This window comes from Pinus tabuliformis, chromosome 4_1 (genome assembly GCF_031772625.1).
Source record: "Pinus tabuliformis cultivar Carrire ecotype Pingquan chromosome 4_1, CPIR1, whole genome shotgun sequence".
NCBI classification, from domain to species: Eukaryota; Viridiplantae; Streptophyta; class Pinopsida; order Pinales; family Pinaceae; genus Pinus; species Pinus tabuliformis.
Genome location: NC_142303.1, coordinates 609,377,748 through 609,396,812, shown reverse-complemented (window position 1 = coordinate 609,396,812; position 19,065 = coordinate 609,377,748). Strand labels below are relative to the sequence as shown.

At 37.3% G+C, this 19,065-nt stretch overlaps 1 non-coding gene across 1 annotated transcript; it reads left to right on the top strand.

The window, feature by feature from the left end:
- Positions 1–17,199: 17,199 nt before the first annotated feature.
- On the top strand, positions 17,200–17,273 carry TRNAN-GUU (transfer RNA asparagine (anticodon GUU)). Its single transcript has one exon. It is a non-coding gene; the product is annotated as a tRNA-Asn (tRNA).
- Positions 17,274–19,065: the final 1,792 nt, after the last annotated feature.

Genomic DNA, 19,065 nt, shown 5'->3' with positions numbered 1-19,065 from the left:
ACATCCACTCGGGTAGAGTCTTCTGAACATGGGAGAAAGCCCACTAGAGAGGTGGATAGATTGTTTTCGGATGCTAGAGAGAATGTGGGATCACCCACATTGCAACACAAATAGAGGAGGTCACCTGACAAGTACATTGGATACATGGCTCTTATGAGCGGATGTGTTGTGACAGAGCCATATTCCTTTGGGGAAGCAAATAAACCGCTGATTTGGGCTAATGCCATGGTGGAGTGTGTCTGCATACTTCGTAATAGTGTTTGGGATGTGGTTCCGAGACCGAAGGATAAGTCCGTGGTGAGCTCCCGTTGGCTTTAAAAGGTAAAGAAAGCTGCAGATGGTAGTGTGGAGAAGCATAAGGCTATATTTGTGGCTCGTGTCTTTTCACAGGGAGAGGGGATTGACTATGATGAGACCTTTTCTCATGTTGCAAGGTACTCATCGATCAGATCTATATTGGCACTATCAGTGCATATGGGTTAGAAGATACATCAGATGGATATGAAGACAACCTTCCTTAATGGCACGATTGAGGAAGAGGTGTACATAGATCAGCCTAAAGGTTTTGAAACCTTTGATCGTGAGTCGCATGTGTGTTGGCTCAAGAGAGCGTTGTATGGGTTGAAGCAAGCACCTCGTGCTTGGTACACCAGGATAGATAGCTACTTCATCGGGTTGGGCTTCATGAAGAGTGAAGTAGATGAAAACCTGTACCACATAGTGGTGGAAGGTAAATTGTTGATCATTTTACTTTATGTTGATGATCTTATACTGACAGGTGATGATCAGCTGATCAAATCTTTCAAGGAGGACCTTGCAAGAGAGTTTGAGATGAAGAACTTGGGGCTCATGCATTACTTTTTGGGCATGAAAGTATGGTAGGGTGATGGGGATTTGTTTGTGTCTCAAGGCAAGTATGTCAATGAGATACTCAGGAGGTTCCCCACGGAGAGATGCAAGCCTATGGAGACTCCTCTAGCTGGTAACTGGAGGAAGGAGGATGCTACTTCGAGAGTGGTAGTGGAAGCTATTGTTTATAGGCATCTTTTGAGTTCAGTCATGTACTTGGTGAACACATGACCAGATTTATGTTATGTTGTTAACCAACTTATTCAAGCGATGGTTAGGCCTACAAAGTTGTATTGAAAGGCGACAAAGCATGTATTGAGATACCTTGGGGGCACTACTTAGTACGGATTATGGTACATACGAACAGAGGGAGTGAAGCTTCAAGGCTTCACTGATACATATTGGGTAGGGAGTCCATCCTACCAAAAAAACACATCAGGAGGGATTTTCAGTATTGGGTCAGTGACAGTTTCTTGGTACGACAGGAAACAAAGATCAGTTGCACTCAGTTCGGTAGAGGCAGAGTACATGGCTACAAGTCAAGGAGCATGTGAGGCCATCTGGATGAGGAATATCCTGGTTGCTCTATTTGGTCAGTAAATGGATCCAATTGTGATTTACTGTAATAATTAGAGTTGTATCAAACTCTCTAGAAATCTAGTTTTTCATGATAGGTCCAAGCACAATGATATCTGATATCATCATCTCAAAGATTGTGTATTGAGGCAGATCATGTTGTTAGATTACATTCCCATGAAGGAGCAAGATGTTGACATTTTGATAAAGGCATTGTCATGATGTAAATTCGAGTTTCACAGAGACAAGATTGGGGTAGCAGATAATCCCTTTCTTGTTGAGAGGGAGTGTTGAGAAATGGCAACAAGAAATTCCAATTTAATTTGTCCTTGAATTAAACTGTGAATTAAAATCGAATTATATTCTCATAGCAACTTGTAAATAGTTAATTAAGTTTAATTAAATTAATTAACTTAGGAATTTCGAGTTGGAAGTCTTTATGTAGTCATGTATATGTTCTCCCTAAATTTTAGGGGTCTAGGATGAGTTTATTTGAGTTGTAATTAGATTAACTCAGTTTATTGAGTTATGGTCAGTTAAATTAGTTCTAATTGTTTGTGGAACCAATAGAGGACTAACAGTCAGTTGGTGCATTAGTGCATCGACAAGTTCTACTCTAGTTAACTGAAAATTCCCTCATGAGAAACTCATGCATGTCAGTTCAGAGAAAGACCCAGTTGAGACTAGAGTGCAGGGACAATGTACTATTAGTTGTATGATTTACTGAGTTGTAAATATCATGCATGCAATCAGAGAAGGACCTATGTTTGGATTGCGCAGTTTTGGAAGCATAAATTCCCTTTAAATACGGGTTATTCATCCTAGGAATTGCGCAAGGAAATAGGGGCTTGGAAGGTAGTGGAAATTGGCTAAGTGTTGGCTAATAGCGGGTTTGTGAGGTAGAGAGTTTAGCATACTTGTGTGTAATTGTTCTTGTGTGAACAAGCTTTGTATCTTCACTCATATTTCTGATTAATTCAATACAGATAGGAGGGGTTTTGAGTAGTGGCTTTCCCCGAGAAAACTTATTGTATTATGTGCCATTATTTATCTTATTCTTGTTCATATTGTTTTCATCGATCTATTGGCTTCCGCTGGTTGAAAGTAGAAGTAGATTCTTGCCCTGTGCTTTATTAAATTGCATGAGCGTGTGAGTCTATAGGAAATTCTACATACCATTTAAACTTTTTCCAATCTTGTGCGAATATACTTCTTCCTTTTCTCTGTACTAATCCCTTGGTTATTCGATTTTGGGGATGATGTTACAACTTTCTTCGTCAACTCTCCCAAAGCTCTAGGGAAACCATTACACTAGATGCCAAAGGAAAGGAACATGAATCACCATTATTTCTCCCATTAGGGGCATTTTTGGACTTTGCATTTTTGAAAGTTGCTCCCATCCTCCAAACTACCATTGGTAGTCTAGGAGATCTAGATGAATTAATGCCCTCTAAAAGGTGCACAGGTGAGCTAGCCATCTCGTGTTGGTCATCTAGAGCCATGAGTTGAAAATAATCACAATAAAAGTTTGATTGGGTTGAAAACTATGTGTCTGACACCCATTGGATTTTGTACTTTCTTAAATCCAACTGTTAAAATATATTGTCCCACATTGATATCTTTGTATATATATATATAGCGATAGTATGGTGAAATATATTGTCCCGCGTTGATATCATTGTATATATATATATATATAGCCATACTCTGCCACTTTTTAATTGTTTACTTTAATTACAGTGAGCTTTAATACTTTTCGTGCATTCCTGAGTGCTCCCATTGTCGTCTAGTTCGATGAGGGTACCCAGTTCTCACCGAAAGTACAAATAAATCCACCCAGTGGATGAAAGCTTCCAATTGTCTATTTAAAAACATAATCAAGATTTGTGACTACAATAAAGGCCTTGCGAATTCCAGCACGATTAAACTTTCGTGTAGTTTTTCATTCATTACTTTATTTTTGATCACACAATTAAGCTTTTGTGTAGCTTTTCATTCATTAATTTCTTCTTTTTATCAATTTTGATTTAGGCATCTCAAATATTCAATGGGCTTGTCCTTGGTTAATATACCTATATTTACACTTAAACACCTCCATTTATTAGGGCTACAAATTAAAAAGCCTAGTATAGTTATGTTAGGATGGACTAGTTTACATGTTAAATGGGTTAGATAGAGACACCTAAAGGCATGTAAATGAAATATAAAGATGAGAAATAGACTTATAGTATTTTAAAAGAAATAAATTTAAAAGAAAACATGAAGGTAGAATGATTCACAAAATGTGGGAAAGTTGTTTTGATGTGTTTTATTGAAGAATGGGTGTTGTAGAAGGCAAACTTATAAATGTTTCAAGGGTTGGTTTCTGCAAGTGGAGTGACACTAATGCAGGTGTGCCTTAGATTATTTTTATTTTTGTAAAAAAATTACAATGGTTAAGCTCTCATTTTATATTTTTTTTGTTGGACCACACATTGTTCAATAAAGTCTAGGCACCCACCTTGGGTGTTTCCCAAACATCCTATGTGGTGGTTTTTTTTTTTGCAATGTTTTGTTCCTTACAATGTGTAATTTAGTTGTATTGAATGGCTAAGTGTTTAGCCAGGTGTTGAGTTGCATGTTATATTTCTTGGGATATTTAAGGAGCTTCAAATTAGAAACTTGTATTAGCAATAATGATTGTATCTTAGAGCATAGTTATGGGCATACTTTAAGTTAAGCATAGTTTGGTTGCAAGTAGTCATATGCTACTCAAACTCTTATGACTAAAGTAAAGTAATGTGATACACCCTAGGATTCCTACTCTTGGGAAAACCATAAGTATGAATGAAAAATTTACGCAGAAAATCCTAAAGTCATGACAATTTCTATCAAGGCATAATTTATCATATTTATGGTGGAAAAGTTGGTTGCAAAGATTGTTCAAACACTCTTGATCATCAATAGGAAGAAATAAAATGTTTATATGACTAGTCTAGTGTGTGGTTGCAAACAATTGGTTTGAAGATAAAGAATGGACAAAAGCAAATTTAGTGCCTAGGTGTAATATACAACAAGGACGGATTGGTTGGCTTATCTTAGAAAGCTTTTTTATTCATTATTTCTTTTTGTAGTATTGAGCAATGTTTGAAGGCTTGAAGACAATAAATTGATCTTCACCATAACTTGGAGGAGAAATAAGGTTTCAATTCAAGTGTGATTGTGATATTGAAGTGGCATGATGCCTCAAATGAACCAAAAATTATTGTATGTCCAAAACATTCCTTGCCTTGAAGTCTTGCTAGAGTTAAGTTTAGAAGATTGAGGTAAGTAATCTTTTGTTTTAGGTGGAAGGGGCTCATTATTTCCTGGGGTCCATGCTCACACATTCAAATGGGTTGAAGTAGTAAAAAGAGTCACTCTTAAAAAGTGACTATTTGTAGTAGTAAAACAAGGAATATATTTTTCCACTTCAAACTTTACAATCATAAGAACCCCTTTATGTTTCAAACTTGCATAGACTAAGGGATTCCAAATGAAGACCTTACTTTGACATTGTCATATAATATAGTATGCAAAAGCTCAAAACTGAAAGAGTTATAATTGGGTGAAGGAAGAATTATTGTAGAGAATACCTAATGCAACAAGTTGAAGTAGTGAATAATCAATTCTTGGAGTTGCAAGGTTTACCTTGTGAAAAATACTAAGGGATGTTTAGAAGTGCCAATAGTCAGTCATATTGATAGTTATAAATCATGTGTTGGCTTGTTATATGGTGGAGTATTGTTAGATGCAAAAGAAGAGTATGCTAGAGGAGGAGGCTAGATTATGAATTTTGGACATTTAAGGAATCCATGGATGTTGTACAAAAGCATTAAAGGGTCTTAGAAGAAGTCAACTCGAAGGTTAACTCATTTCATCATAAGTTGTAAACTTGTAAAAACCAAGCAAAGGCAAGGTTTTATCCCAAGAGAATGTCTTGTGGTTATGTGGAGGACATTGCAACATGACAATAAAGACTAGTGAAAAATATTTTTATTACATATTTCTTGTATGGAAAAGCCCTTGTTTCTAAGTTTTTCCTAGGGAATATTGTAGCTTTGGATAAAAACCAAGAGAAACATAATTTTGGGAAAGACTAGAAGGTTTGGGGGCCTTAACAATAGGTCTAGGCATGTTGAAGAAGGAAGTAACTGGTAGAATTAGTTTGCAATAGGAACCAAGGCAATAAGATGAGATGTTGATGAGTTAGTTGGTCTAGTTAAAGGAGTCAATTAGTAGCTTAGTGACTAGGGTGGAATATTTGGTTTAACCATGGTAGTGTTGAATGACATAGAAGTTGTTTGGTGATAGGAGTTTAGGAAGGAGGAATAGAAGGCACAATTCCCCCACCTTAACCAATTTTTTACTATTGAAGATCATAAGATCCATGAAATTTATGTGTGGGAAGGAAGGTGGGCATGATAAAAAATATAACTTCCATGTGCATGGTACTTGCAACTCAAAATGGGGTAGTGCAATCTAGAAAATAAGACAATGGATGTTTGGAGGACTTAGAGAAGGCCTTCAATGTAGTTCTTGTGTTATCCTTGGTAATTGGAGATATGCCCAAAGAATTGGGATTTATGATAAACTCTTCCCATAGTACATTGCCAAGATTGAGATATACTTGCAAGAAGAAGAAATGTAGTCTAAACCTAAGAAAAAAAATGAGATCTTTAAAGAAACACACCAATGGCATATTTAATTGGTAAGATTTGAACTTGGCCCTGTAGCCAAGGCAAGGAGGATTATGGAACCTAATAATTGTATGTAGTAACTAAAAAGGAAGTACCATGTTCCTTGGACAAATCTGGGCATGTAAATTGTCAAGAAAAGTCAATAAAATTTTGGTTAAAGATGAGGATATAATCAAAGGTTTCTAAGATGGCTTGCTAAATTTGGGTAGTTTTGAAGAACAAGTTAGAGACTTCTCGAAGAGAATGATTTTCAGCACTATTGTGGGAAATGGCATTGTTAGCCACTTGCCTAATCCTTGACATGTGGAACCAATTAGGTGAATGGAATGCAACAAAATGGTGAGGCATTGTTCTATTGGTGGCATGAGTGTCAATGGTGGTTATAGATTATGGAGCACCTTACAAACCTTGGTAGGAGACACTCAAATGTTGGATGTATGATTCTTCATAGAAAACCAAATTTGTAAGAGATTTGGGGTGGTTGTATCAAGACAAGATGATGAAGTGGTGAAGTGTTCACATAGTTATTTATAGAGGAGTTTCCAAGCATGAAAAAACTTGGGGTTCACACAAACTTGGAATAAGGAATACTCCATGACTTGGTTGTGGTCCCAAAGATGACTTGGGTTCACATGTCTAACCATTGGCAAAATTAGTAGGGAACTTAGATATTGAGTAGTTGAAAACGTCTTAGTTATGGCATTGAGATGTGTGCTAGCACCTTAAGAATCAATGGCATGAGTTGAGAAGTTGGGAATTATTGAAGATGTCACTTTCTTTAAAGGAAAATTTACTAGGGACCTGTAACCCATGAAGTGCATTAGGCAAGTTGAAGTGGCATGATCATGAGGTACAAGGTAAAAATTCCTTAGAAAATTGTGTCAATATGTCTATAATCACCTCATAGTCATGTGGGCATCATGAGGGCCACAATTCCACTTTACCTTGGAGTTAGTAGCAAGGCATTCTAGTGTGGGGAAAAATGGTTGTACATCACTCCTATTTAAAGTGGATGGTGTGAGGCACTGAGCCGAATTGGATCCATGAAAATTAGCAAAGTGCTATGACTATATCAAATCAGGATAGACTTCAAAATTTATGAACAAAGAGCTATCAGGAAGACCTCTGGACAGTGGCAGTTTGTAGCCAGCAAGGAACGACAAGGACCTCGGTCAAAGCACGCTGACCGAGGCCCATGGAGACCGCGCAGGAGGCAAACTAGTAGTTAGGAAGCTCGGATCGGAAAACATAGGTTGTTTCTGATGCGCGATTAGCACTTCACTGGGCAAAACCCCTCGAGAAGGGAAGGTCCCGAGCGCTCAGTCACATGGGAAGCCGGGAAACCATAGGGAAAGCGCTAAGGTGAAAGGCGGGTCCCGCACTCCAAAACCGGTGGAATATTGGAGGCATATTGGGTGGTAAGCGGATTTGGCAGGAGGACGAGCGATTCCATACATTGCACGATGCGTGTCCAGTGGATGAGAGAGAAAACCGCCTCTCATCGCGGGCTAACAGTTGAGCAAGTCAACCGCGCGAAAAGAGCAAACACCGTAGGATTTGGGGGCTCCAGATCTGACAGCGGAGATTGCGCCTGATGGGAAACCGGATTTGACGGGGGAATTAAGTCATGGCATATAAAAGTCTAAAGTCTGATTTGACCGCTGAGTTGGCGGATGAATCATTTCACAACGTAACTGAAATACCGAATCGTTTAGGAAGAGCTGGCGCAGTTCGTGAGAGGACAAGTGGCCACTTCCCTGTGAAACGTTAGCGATGATGCAAAGACAAGGAACTCCAAGCGAACAACAGAAGGTGATCCGAAGGGGTGGAAAAGGAAGAGAACAGTCAAGGACAGATTGGCTTTAATCCATGAACAGATAGAGAACAGAATAGAGAGAGAACTAGAGAAGAAAAACAATGAAAGAAAAGACGAAAGAGACAGTGAAGCAAGAAGCAGAAAACAGAGAGCCGAGTTGATCTAAGGCAGCATCGAGTAGACAGAAGGCTTGAGAGGTTCAAGAAATCTCGTGGAGGATATCTGTTGGGAATTGAGTACCAAGTTGGACTTATCCCATTCGGACCAGTTGAGGTCAAGACTTAGAGGGAAAGAGTCTGTGCACTCTAGTGGCTTGGGGAATCCAAGAACCACCCTACTAAGCATCCTCTGTTTCAGGAGACTCAAGTTGAGCTCCTAATTGTAATTCTTTGCTTTAAAGACACAATAAAAGAAGGCCACCACTGAAAGCTGGACTGGAGACGTAGCCTTGGAGAATAGGGTGAGCTCCTTATTAATGTGTTGTGTTCTTGTATTTGATTACTGTGCTCTCTTACTGTTTTCCATTTTCCGGTGTCTGTGTATTTTGTAATCTAATCGATCCGTTGCCTAAGATAACATAGACACACACCAGCACATGAGTCTGTAATACCTTCATTCATTAATTATTTAACTGAGATCACTCACGAGTGATTTTCAGATCAAGTGGTATCAGAGCTTTAGGCTATTAAGGTTAGACAAGCTTGTGTTGGATTTAGCTGTTGAATGCTAACTAGATCAAAGCTCAAATTAGGAGAAGGAGAGTTGGTCAAAACTAATCCTGAAATTGGGAGAGTCTATCCTCGGAAGATAATGTCAGAGGAAGGTTCTATGGGGCCAGACCCTCAATTCATAGATAGTTTCCTAGCCATAAAGTCCATGGTAGAGGAAATGTATAGGGACTTTAGAAAACACAAGGATGAAGATTCATCAGGCTCCAAACAAGACAAAGGAGAAGATGAGTCTCACTTCCATGACCACTCAAAGGGCAAAGGAAAAGAAGAAAGCTTTCTCACACCTCCTAATAGCCCTAAACACAAAAAGAAAACATCTTTTATCAAACTAGATGTTAAATTTGATTTACCTATATATGATGGAGAGTTGAATGCAGAAAAACTGGACAATTGGATTAGACAAATTGATGTTTATTGCAAAGTGCGGAATATCGGTTCAGATAAGAGCAAGATTCAGCTGGCAAGCCTATGCCTTAGAGGCACTGCCTTGGTTTGGTGGGAAGGTAGGACCCAAGCTGACATGAAGAGACATGGTAAGACTATCTCTGTCTAGAGTGAATTTGTTTCTGCAATCAAAAAACAGTTCTATCCATTGGCCTACATGCAACAAGCCATGATGAGTTGGAAAACTCTTCAACAGTTGAAAGGGCAAAGTGTGCAAGGGTACACTCAAAAATTTAGAAAAAGAGCATTGATTCTAGGAATCTCATTAGACTCACCTGAGACTCTGTTAAAGTACATTGGTGGTCTACACAGCTACATGAGGCACATTATCCTCATGTTTAATCCCACTAGTATAGATGAGGTATCTGTACAATCTACTCATCTAGAAGCTAGAGGAAAGAATGGAAGTCTAGAAGTTGGGGGATCATCCCAACCCACTGCAAGCAAGAATAAGGAGAAAATAAAGCAGAAATGGAAAGCAAGGAAGGCTAACACTGCACAGAAAAGCAAGGCTTCATGCACTCACTGTAAAAAGGATGGGCATGATGATGAGCACTGTTGGATTTTGCATCCGAAGCTAAGACCTAAGAAGTTCGAGGGCAAGAAGAAGAAGATTGTTGCAGCTATTCAGAAAGATTTGGGGTCAGACTCAGGAGATGAAACAACCATTGCAACCACATGTATAAAAGGTAAGAATTCTGAAGCATATACTAGTAATTCTGCACAATCTACTATTGATGAAGAAAATGAGAGAAAAAGACATGAGCTTTTCCATATTCGAGTTATTTCCAAACATCAAAATATTGATACCTTGTTCAATAGTGGCTCATAAGTAAATTTAATTTCTGAAGCAATTGTGAAGAAGTTGGGATTAGTGACTACACCTCACAAGAAACCATACCCATTAGGATGGTTAAATGATAAAGCACAACTACAAGTGACTAGACAATGCAAACTCAAGTTTTCTTTTGGGTCAGCATTTGTAGATGAGGTTGAGTTAGACATAATTCCTTTGGATATATGTGGAATTGTTTTAGGAAGTCCTTACTTGTATGACAGAAAAGCTATTTTCTATAGAGTTGAGAACAAGTGTCTACTTATTAAAGATGGAATCGAATAATTTGTAAGAGCTCATAAGCTCAAGAATAATTATACTCTAATAAACACAGGGCAGATGAAACGAATGATAAATTCATGCAAACAATTCTTACTAATGGTTGTAAAGGAAAAGAAACCTGATAAAACCAATGTATTTGAAGGCTGTAATGCTAAACAGCAAGCTGATTTAGAAAAGGTTGTTTCAGAGTATGATATCTTGTTTCAAGAACCTAAAGGTCTGCCACCCAAAAAGGAAATAGTGCATGATATTATTTTGCAGCAAGATGCTCCATTGCCTAACATTGGAATGTACAGGTTGTCCGCTTTAGAGAATGCTGAAATCAAGAAGCAGGTGCAGGAGTTGCTCGAGAAAGGGTTCATCAGACCTAGCACATCACCATGTGGGTCACCAATCGTTTTGGTGAGAAAGAAAGATGGCTCGTGGAGAATGTGCATTGATTATCAAACCCTGAATAAGATAACAATCAAAAATCGTTATCCCCTTCCTCGCATAGATGATCTTTTATATCAATTGAAAGAAGTTGTTTATTTCTCCAAGTTAGACTTGCATAGTGGATACCATCAGGTCAGAGTTGCAGAACAAGATGCATGGAAGACTGCTTTCAAAACAAAGCAGGGATTGTATGAGTGGCTGGTTATGCCTTTTGGCTTAACTAATGCTCTTGCTACTTTCATGAGATTAATGAATGATGTAATCATACCTTTTCTTGATGATTTTGTTATTGTGTATCTGGATGACATTCTGATATTTAGCAAACGTGGGAAGAACACTTAAAGCATGTTAAGCAGACACCAGATGTTTTGAAAAGAGAAAAACTTTATGTTAAACTCGCAAAATGTGAATTTGGCAAAACATCTCTGAATTATTTGGGTCATATAGTAGGGGGTGGTGAATTGAAGATAGATCCCTCTAAGGTGGCAGTGATTGTAAACTGGCCTAAACCAAAATCTGCTACAGAAGTTAGGAGATTCTTAGGAGCAGCACAATATTGGAGAAAGTTCATTTCGAACTTTTCCTTAATTGCAGCTCCCTTACATGCTTTAACATGATTGAACAAGGTGTTTCAGTGGGGAGGCAAATAGCAGAAAGCCTTTGACACCTTCAAAGAAAAGATTAGTACAGCACCTGTACTAGCATTGCCTGATCTTCAAAGACCATCTGAGATCCAAACGGATGCCAATGACTATGCCATGGGAGCAGTGTTGACACAACACGGTAAACCCATATGTTATCATTCTGAGACATGTAATTCTACAGTGGTTAACTATCCTACATATGATAAATAATTGTATGCTTTAGTACAAAGTGTGAAAAAGTGGAAACATTACTTAATGGGCAAAGAGACAGTAATACATACTGATCATCAACCACTTCAATATCTACACTCCCAAACTAAGTCGCAGCAATCAAGACACTATATATGGATGGGTTTTCTACAACAGTTTCATTTAGTCATCAGATATAAAAAGGGCATACATAATAAAGTTGCAGACATGTTATCTAGACCCATTATAAATGCATCTACTATACTTAAGCATAATTCTGTGTTACATGAGAGCTACATTGAACAATATGCTCAAGATATAGACTTTAAAGATGTATATGCAACTTTAAGTCAAGGCAAACGAGTAGAAGAATTGGATTATCATGTAAAGGACTGACTCTTATACCATTGTGGGAAGTTATGCATTCCACAAATTGAAAGAGTAAAGATAATTCGAGAAGCACACACTTCTCTAATATCAGGTCACTTTGGGGTAAGTAAAACAGTTGCACAACTGCAAAGATTTTGTTATTGGCCAAAAATGAATGAGACAGTTTCTAGATATGTAAGAGGGTGTACTATGTGTGCTAAAAGCAAGCCTAGCAATAGAAAACTAGGCTTGTACACTCCATTACCAGTTCCTTCTCACCCTTGGGAAAGTGTTTCCATGGATTTTGTTGGAGGACTGCCTAAATCTAGGAAAGGTCATGATTATCTGTATGTTGTTGTGGATAGGTTCAGCGAAATGTGTAATTTGATACCTTGTAATAAACAGATTACAGTTGAACAAGCTGCAAAACTATTTTTTGAACATGTATGGGTTCATTTTGGATTACCCACTTCCATTGTATCTGATCGAGACACCCGATTTGTGGGGAACTGATGGCCAGACAAAACTAGTCAACATGATAGTGATCCAGTTGCTCAGGGGATATTGCAGCAAGCATCCTAAGCTTTGGGATGAACATTTAGGTTATGTGTAGCATGCTTACAACAGAGCAAAACATTCTTCTACACAGAGATCTCCTTTTGAGACCTGTTTTGGTTTCACCCCAAGGTATCCTTTAGATTTTGTCTTTGGTAAAGACACCACAATTGAGGGACACAGTGATGTGGACAGGGCAACTAGGTTCATTGAACAAATCCAAGAGATCCACCAGGCAATACAGGAACAGCTAGAAAAGAGCCAAGCCAAATACAAGGCAAGGCATGACAAGCATTAGATGGAGCATAGTTTCCAAGTTGGTGACCAAGTCTGGCTGTATATTAGCAAGGACAGGATGCAAGGTGAAGGTAAAAAGCTAAAGCCTATCAGGTATGGACCCTTCAAGATACTTGAGAAGATTGGTGAGAATGATTTTCGCCTTGATCTACCAGCTTACATGCACATCTACTCAGTCGTAAATGCAGATTGCTTGAGATTGTTTGAACCTTCACTAATTGAGGATCCCGAAGAGCAGAGTCAATTGCCTTCTATTGATGACCTGCTACCTGAATATCTTAATGAATTGCAAGAAGACACAGTTCTGGACAGGAAGGTGAGGACGACGTGCAGAGGAGATGTTGAGTACCTCAGAATTGGGCTCAAGGGTTCAAAGTCGAGTAGTGCAAAGTGGATAGAGATTGGACAAGTGAGACAATTGTACCCTCACTTAGTCGATGCTTGAAAACCAACTTTTGGTGGTCCAAAAGCTTTTTAAGTGGGAAGGCCGTGATCCAAATTGGATCCATGAAAATTAGCAAAGTGCTATGACTGTATCAAATCAGGACAGACTTCAAAATTTATGAACAAAGAGCTATTAGGAAGACCTCTGGACAGTGACAGTTTGTAGCTAGCAAGGAACGACTAGGACCTCGGTCAAAGCGCGCTGACCAAGGCCCATGGAGGCCGTGCAGGAGGCAAACTGGCAGTTAGGAAGCCCAAATCGGAAAATAGAGGCCGTTTCTGATGCACAATTAGAGCTTCGCTGGGCAAAACCCCTCGAGAAGGAAAGGCCTTGACCGCTCGGTCGCATGGGAAGCCGGGAAACCATAGGGAAAGCGCTAAGGCAAAAGGCGGGTCCCGCGCTCCAAAACCGGCGGAATATTGGAGGCATATTGGGCAATAAGCGATTTGGTAGGAGGACGAGCGATTCCATACATTGCACGACGCGTGTCCAGCAGATGAGAGAGAAAACCGCCTCTCATCGTGAGCTAACGGTTGAGTAAATCAACCATGCGAAAAGAGCGAACATTGTAGGATCTAGGGGCTCCAGATCTGACAGTGGAGATTGCGCCCGATGGGAAACCGGATTTGATCGGGGAATTAAGCCGCGACATATAAAAGTCTGAAATCCAATTTCACTGCTGAGTTGGCAGATGAATCATCTTACAACGTAACCGAAATACTGAACTGTTAAGGAAGAGCTGGCGTAGTTCGTGAGAGGACAAGTGGCCACTTCCCTATGAGACGTTGGCGATGATGCACAGGCAGGGAACTCCAAGCGAACAGCAGCAGGCGATCCGAAGGGGCGACAGAGGAATAAAACAGTGAAGGACAGATTGGTTTTAAGCCATGAACAGACAGAGAACAGAACAGAGGGAGAACCAGAGAAGAAAAACAGTGAAAGAAAAGACGAAAGAGACAGTGAAGAAAGAAGCAGAAAATAGAGAGCCGAGCTGACCTAAGGTAGCATTAAGTAGACAGAAGGCTGGAGAGGTTCAAGCAATCTCGAGGAGGATATCTGTTGGGAACTAAGTACCAATTTGGACTCATCCCATTCAGACCAGTTGAGGTCGAGACTTAGAGGGAAAGAGTCTGTGCACTCTAGTGGCTTGGGGAATCCAAGAACCACCCTACTAACCATTCTCTGCTTCAGGAGACTCAAGTTGAGCTCCTCATTATAATTCTCTTCTTTAAAGACACAATAAAATAAGGCCACCATGAAAGCTGGACCGAAGACGTAGCCCTGGAGAATAGGGTGAGCTCCTTATTAATGTGTTGTGTTCTTTGCTTACTGTGTTCTCTTACTGTTTTCCATTTTCCAGTGTCTGTGTATTTTGCAATCTCATCGATCCGTTGCCTCAGATAACATAGACACACACCAGCACATGAGTCTATAGTACCTTCATTCATTAATTATTTAACTGAGATCACTCACGAGTGATTTTCAAATCATGCACTTAGGTATACTTTGATTCAGCCATGGAGGGATCGAAGCATTTAGATTTTAGGTTGGAAGATATGAGGCAAAAGCTCAAGAGAGAAGGAAATATTGAGTTTTAATGATCATAGGTAGGAGGCTTGAGTTTCGTGTGTTCTTAGAGTAGTCTGTATGATGAGCTTGGAAGAGTTCAAGTAGAAGGATTGGCAAGAATGTAAGTCATGACAAAGCAATTCTAAGTGTTTTATTGAAAGATATATATTACAAAAGGCATATTTGTGCATGCTTCAAGTGTTTGTGCAAGTAGAGTGACATTGAGGCCAATGTTCCTTAGACTACCTGTACTTCTATAAAAGTGTTAGAACCAATGCCCAAGCTCCTCTTTTGTACTCTACTTGTTGAATTATACATTCTATAATAAAGTTAAGGTAATTGCCTTGTGTGCCACCCCAACACCTATGTAGTGGCTTCTTTGTTGGTATATTGAAGTTCCTTGCAATGTGTAATTTAGCCAGGTGTCAAATGGCTAAGTTTTGGGGTGCATATTGCTTGAGATGCTTTAAGGCTATTATTAGGTGCAAAACCTTTGTGTTAGAAACTTGTATAACTGCTAAAGTTGATATATTAGAATGCAGTTATGGGTAGACTCTAAGTGAAGAGATGTGTTTGATTGTGGGTAAGTGTAGGTTGGTTAATCCCTTGTGATTGAAGAAAGGAAATGCCTAACACCTTAGGATGCCTTGTCTTTGGGAAGCCCTGAGTTTAAGCAAAAAATTATGTGTAAAGTCCTAAAGTCATGAGACATACCATCTTTAATCTTAGGTTACATACACCTATAAGATATTACCTTTATAAGTCTAGGACCCATAACCAAATGAATGTTTTAAGCATCAATTACAAGGACTAAAATATGTTTAGTAGACAAAATTGCCAAAATGAAGACTTTTTAATTGGATGGAATAAACAATAACACTAATTTAGAATGTTGCCTCCCCAACTCTAGAAGAGACTTAAGTAGTAAGACTAGGTATACTATCTCTTTCTTATATTTAGTTGGTAATCAGGTCATCTCTTCATTATGTCTCTTAAAAGTACACCAAATAGTAACTCAAGACATTTATTTTCAAACTTGGAGTCTTTTGTAGATGACCTTGACATGATATTATTGTAGAAATTGAACTGAGAAACCCTTAATTAGAAATAAAACGCCTTACCATTAAACCATAAATACAAACATTTTTTTGGGTAAAAAAATTATATTTTTATCTATTTTTAATTCATAATTTTATTAAAATTATCAAAAACAAAAAATTATGCTAAAAACACTAATAATTTTTATATTCAAAATCACTAATATCACAAAAATATTATATAACATATATCAACTCAACCATATTTAAGTAGCATATTCCGAATTTATTAAATACTAATAAATATTAAATATTTTCAGATACATACAGTTCTTCGAATTTTGGGCTTAAAGAAAAATTTGCAGATAAAAAAATTTAAAATAAAACTTAATACAATGAATTTTATAACTTTAGGCTTGCTTCTCTTCCATGCAGAAGTTGTGATTTTATAACTTTAACCTTGAGCCCATTCCATGCAAAAGCTTCCTTATAATTGTGTTTGGATTCGGCTCATTTTCAAATATAAATGGCAAACCCACCTAGCATGAATGTGTAAGCATTTCCTTGGCATCAAAGTCAAGAAAGTATTAAAAAGGGAAATAATTTATGAGAAATTTGGTAACGTGGGTAAGATTTTTTTAGTTTGATTTAGGAGAGAATTAAAAAGTCAAGGTCAAGGTCAAGGTCAAGGTCAAGGTCAAGGTCAAGGTCAAGGTCATGGTCATGGTCATGGTCATGGAAATATTAAAAAGGGAAACAATTTATGAGAAATTTGGTAACAGGGTAAGATTTTTTTAGTTTGATTTAGAGAGAATTAAATATTTTTTTTGTGAGTTTGGTAAGACTATATTTTAATCATGTTTAATATATCAATTTGACAGAGTGAGATATTGAACTAATAATTTCACATCAAAAAGTGCATTAACAAAACACTCAATTATCTTTTATCCAAAATCCGATAAACACAAAAAATATAAATATTAAATAATAGAATTAAATATATTTTTTGTAAATTTGGTAAAACTATATTTTAATCATGTTCAATATATCACTTTGACAGAGTGAGATATTGAACCAATAATTTCACATCAAAAAGTGCATTAACAAAGCACCCAATAACCTTTTATCCAAAATCCGATAAACACAAAAAAAATTAATATTAAATAATAGATAGATAATTCTCATTAGAAGAATTATTTTTTTTCGGAGTGGCTGCTCCGTTTTAAAGATCTGCATCAGATTAAAGGTGACGACATTTTGAATCATTTGAGATTTTGTTGAGGTATGGAATCGTACGCTATTATGTTCGATATCAAACACTTAGATCTCGAGGATTTGATTTCAAAGACAGGGCATGCTCATGAAATATATTATGGTCTTTTTAGAGGTACAATTATAGAACACGTCCGCTGGAATAGCTCAGTTGGTTAGAGCGTGTGGCTGTTAACCACAAGGTCGGAGGTTCAAGCCCTCCTTCTAGCGCAAGTTAGTTTTTATGTTAAATTTTACTAAATATACCGCATTTCTTTGCATTTCAGTGAATTTAGCAAAATTTTCGTTGAATCCAGAACATTATTTGCATTGCAGTCGCAGTGACATTTACTTGCATTGGTGATTTAGCGAATTGATTTCCATTTTAAAATTTATATATGTTTTTGGTACTGGTTATACAAGAATTATTAGATTGTAAAATTTTATTTTCGGAGTTGGGCTTTTTTTTATTTTTCTTAAAAATAAATTCAATATTTTTAAAAATTTTTGTTATATCTATATATAAATAAATTTCGGAGAAAGAAAAAACCAATATTTTCTCATTAAAAATGAAAATTGTTTATATATGTCTATATACAAACAACCATATGCAATAATTACATCAATAAAAATGAGTGTCAATTATGGCTAAAATTTACACAATACATATAGAGATTGTTCCTGTAATGTTTCAAAAAAAATAATGATCACAATTCAGGGCCTCTGCCTAGTAGCACATGTTCCTTAAAAAACACAAAGTTTTTTGGTTGACCTACACCGCTCTTTGATGACATATGCATTTCTTTGTTTATTTCCTTGTATACATGGTGGAAGGTGATAACCCTGAAAGACGATGCTAAGGTCTTGATCCTCTGCATTTAGTTGTGTAGAAATGATACCTCAAGTGTCGTCTTATCATTTACCCAATCAATGCAAATTCTGGAATCTCAATCTATTGCCTATTTACAAAGAATAATATGCCCCATAGAACAATTAATTATGTGTGGATATTTGTACCCTCTCCACTTTCCCAAAAAAAATTGTAATTGTGATTCTCTGATAAAAATATAATTCCTCCACTCCCACAATGTAATAATTCTAAAGCCCCATCAAAATAAGCATTTGCAAAAAGAATTAGCAAGTTCATGGGACTGGATCCTCCTAATGGAGATAAGGCACCTTCCCCTACAATTTCTTCTTTTCCATATGCACGAGAGCTTCACTAGGGGAGAAATATCATACCCTGTGCATTCATATTGGGGAATATATATTGAGGAAAAAAAAACATAATATATTGAGCATACAATAGGGGATAAAGGGTTTTAATATTGGCAGGTATAAAAAATGGAGCTCAAAGTTAATGAAAAAATATAAATGGTTATAAAAAATGTTAATGAAAAAATCGATACCTACAATATCTAGTGAAAGTATGGGTTTTTTAAATTCGGAAGGTGTATTGGGTTTGTATTGGTAGAGGGTTAAATAATGTGATTTTTATAGGTATTTTCCAATATGTAGACAAATTAAGGCTATTTTTTTGTATGCCATGAACGCACGTGATATATCAAAGGTTCATTGAGTGAAGGCCCTGTGTCCATATGCACCAGAAGATAATCAATGCAACTGCTTTGTAAGTTTGATGCGTGGTCATCCAATCTTGCAAACAATCATTAATAGAGGTTGAAACCAGGGATAATTTTAAGAATGAAAAATTATCTTGAAGTTAAAAAACATTGGCGAATATCACTAGTCCCTAATATGCAAACTATAAAATGTTTATTGACATATTTATAAAATTATTCAAATTTATAATGATTTTATATATAGCATCTCTATATAATGTTGGTGATTCCTAAGGTAAAATAATTTTATATTGTAAAATTTGGTCGAACCATTTTTATAAAAAATGGAATTTGGTGAATCATTTTTTGGGAAAAATCATGGAAAATTAGCCCACCTGCGAATATTAGCCCCTCAAGTTTCCATGGTTGAAACCCAAATTGAATCGTTATCAAGAAGTTGC